Genomic DNA, 3,935 nt, shown 5'->3' on the forward strand with positions numbered 1-3,935 from the left:
CGGGAGACAGAACTAAAGCAACTTTAAGTAGACAACAAACTTGAGTAATCAATAGATGAAGACATCAGATGGCACTTTTAAATGGAGTTAGTATATTTAAAATTGCCACTTCAGAGCCTGGGTACTTGGGAAAGGACAAATCAGGGTAAAAGAGAAAGGCTTTCGAAACCCAGGAGGGTCGGAGTTCCCTGAAAGCTCAAGAAAAAATGAGAAGACTGTAGTCTGTTAACAATGTAACTGTCCCTGGCTCCCTCACATGTCAAATGCTGGGCCCCTTGCCAGGCAGGAAGTGACCCACACTACTTAACTGGTATAATATATACAAGAAAGTAATACATTTATGTAAAAGAGGAGAAACCAAGAACCATGAGCTGGTGGGCGGACTACATCAGGCCCAACCCAGGGCTGCAAATGGGAACTAGCTGCAGGAGGAGCTCAGCTGCAAGAATCTGTGTGGGACTGAGCACTGCACAGATGAACCTCTGCCCACTCGCAAGGAAGGAAAGCAGTGTCCCTGGGGATGTGCACACTAGCAGGAATAAATTTGAGAGCTAATTTACAATGAATGACATATTTTGATTTTGGTTATTTCACTTCTTAACCTTTAAAAGTAGTCAGTGTTGGGGAGCTTGGGTGGCTCAGTCAGGTGTCTGCCTTCGGCTCAGGTCATAATCCCAGGGTCCTGGGATCGAGCCCCACGTTGGACTCCTTGCTCAGCGGGGAGGAGTCTGCTTCTCCCTCTCCCTCTACCCCCCCACCCCACCCTCGGTGCTCCTGCTCTCTCTCAAATAAATAAAATCTTAAAAAAAAAAAAATTAAAGTCGTCAGTGTAATTATTAACATGCAGTCAGTGGTTACCCCAGAGGGGTTCATTAGGAACAACCACAAACTGGTTAATACTGATCCAAATGAAGTAAAACTAGGGAAGCTCTTTACTACCTCCAAATTTCAAATCTGTTTTCATGTCAGAGGGAAAGAAAAGGATGGAAGCTTTCCTAGTTCTTAGTCTCTTTAGTTTTATTACTTCTTGTCTCTCTCTCCCTTTCTAAAACATTCTGGACCCCCTCACTTCTTAAAAAGTGCTATAAATCTTCCAGTTCACTCAAAAGGGTGTCAAATGGGACTTTTCAGTCTTATCTCACCCATCAGTCTTTATGGCAACTAGAAGACCTGAGGAAGAAGACCAGATGGTAGAGAGGAGGCTGAGAATGGACAAGTCTGTGTACTAGAGAAACAGCACGGTTGAGAGTAAAGCGCCAGATTCTGGCCCCACCACTGTAGGAGCATCTTAGATAAGTTACTGAACCACATGTAATCCTTTCAGCAACCTGCTATGAGCAAGAACTTTTTGGTATCATTAGGCAAGGAGAGAAGCCCAGAGGATAAAACCCTTAGAACAACGCGGGGAACAGATTTACCGCTGTATTAGTGTCAGTTAAATGCACTTACGGGAGGGGTACTCAACACCCAGACAATCAAGACCATACCTTGTCTGTTTCCAAAGAACCATGTCTCAGCCAGTGCTGCTTCTAAACCAAAGAGCCAAGTCTTCCAAATTCTGAGAAATCAAGCACAGTAGCCATCAATTAATTTCCAGATTGACATCTTCAGTTGCTTCTTCGTATGACGCATTTTAATAATCACACTCTTATTTAAAAATTCCCAGTTTAGGGACTAGCAGTGCAGATGGAGAGAAGCTGCTACCCATGGCTTAATTTAATCTGAGCCAGATACAGTATATGAAAATGTAATCTTCCCTGTGAAGTATTTTTATGACAATATTCTAGAATAGGGAGTTGGCAAAGTGTTTCTGGAAAAGAGCCAATTGTAGATATTTGGGGCTTTGCTGGTTACATGTGTTTCTGTCCCTGCTGCTGCATCTTTTTGCAACTCTACAGCCAACTCTGTAATGATGTAAATTATTTTTTAAAAGATTTTATTTATTTATTTGACAGAGAGAGAGAGGGAGCACAAGTAGGCGGAGAGGAGGCAGAGAGAGAGGGGGAAGCAGGCTCCCCACTGAGCAGGGAGCCCGATGTGCTGCTCTCGATCCCAGGACCCTGGGATCATGACCTGAGCCGAAGGCAGACACCTAACTGACTGAGCCACCCAGGCGCCCCTGTAAAAAATCGTTTTTTTTTTTTAGCTCAGGTGGCCAGGCCAAAAATTTTAAATGTAAGCTAAGAATAGTTTCTTTTTTAAAGAAATGTTTTTAAAACAACAACAACAAAGAGTAAGTGGCAGACACTTTGGCCTACAAAGCTTAAAAGATTAACTGAAATATTTACTACAGAAAAAGTTTGCTGACCCCTATTTTAGAGAATCACAAGGTCAGAGTATTATTCTAAAAAATGTAGCCCTCCATTCCCATTTTTCCTAGTCCACAGAGCTAATTTGTTTTTTCAAAACAACCACAACACATAACCATCTCAGAGGATGCAGAAAAGGCCTTTGACATTTGACAAGACCCATTCCTGATTGAAAACTTTCAGCAAACTAGTTAAGAGAGCTTCCTTAATCTGATAAAAGACATCTAAACAATCTATACATCATACCATATTGAATTATTAAAGACTGAATGCATTCCTCCCAAGTTTAAAAAGAAGAAAAACATGTTCCCTCTCACCATTTCTATACAGTACTGCACTGGAGGTTCTAACCAGTCCAATAAGGCAAGAAAAAGAAAAAACATCCATAGTGGGAAGGGAATGAAACTGTCTGTTCACAGGTGACAAGGTTGCATATACAGGAAATCTGATGCAGTCTTCAAAAAAACTATTATAATAAGTGAGTTTAGCAAATTTGCAAGATACATGATCAATATGCAAAATGCAATTGTATTTGTAAATACCAGCAACAGACAATCAGAAACGGAAATTTTAAAGAATACTATTTATATCAGCATTAAAAAATATGAACTGACAAAAGATGTGTAAAACCTGTAACCAAAACTACAAAATGTGCTGAAAGAAATTAAAGAAAATCTAATTAGAGAGCTATTCCATGTTTTATAATTCAGAAGACTATTAAAATGGCAATTCTCCTAAAATTGAGGTATAGATTCAACATAATCCTAATAAAAATCCCAGCAGGCATTTTTTGACAAGTTTATTCTAAAATTCACATGGAAATGCAAAGGACCTAGAATAGCCAAACAACTTCGAAAAAAGAAGTCAGAAAACAAATAAATACTATGTGATTTCAAGACTTCTTATAAAGCTACAGTAATTAAAGCAGTGTGGTATTGACATAAAAATCAACAATCAGTGGAAGACAATAGAAAGTCTAGAAATAGAACCACACATAAGGGAAAAATGATCTTTGACAAAGTTGCAAAGCAGTGTAGAAATAAGAGTCTTCTCAATAAATGGTGTTGCAACAGCTGGATATCCTACGCAAAACAGAAACTTTTGAGCCATACTTTGAAGTACCATATACAAATTTTTGTGCCATATACAAACACTACCTCAAAATGGATCATAGGCCTGTGTATAAAATGTAAAACTATAAAACTTCTAGATGAAAACAGAAGAAAACTTCATGACCCTGAGATAGATGACAACTTTTTTAGACACTACACCAGAACACAATCTATAAAAGAACTGATAAAATGTACTTTATCAAAATTATACAATTCTGCTCTTTAAAAAGACACTATTAAATGAAAAGACAAGTCTCTTACCTGCGAGAGCATATTTGCATATTATGTATCTAATAAAGGGGCTTATATCTAAAATATAAAAACTCTTAAAACTCAATAATAAAAGATGGAGAGCAGGAGAACAGACCTGTATGATACTTCACCAAAGAAAATATATGAATGGTAAATAAGTACAGATGCTCAATGCCACTAATCTTAGGGAATTGCAAATTTAAAGCCCAAGCCCAATACCTATTACAATTGATAAAATTTAAAAGACTGTCAAGTGTTGGTG

This window comes from Leptonychotes weddellii, chromosome 9 (assembly GCF_054177405.1).
Source record: "Leptonychotes weddellii isolate Sample4059 chromosome 9, ASM5417740v2, whole genome shotgun sequence".
NCBI classification, from domain to species: Eukaryota; Metazoa; Chordata; class Mammalia; order Carnivora; family Phocidae; genus Leptonychotes; species Leptonychotes weddellii.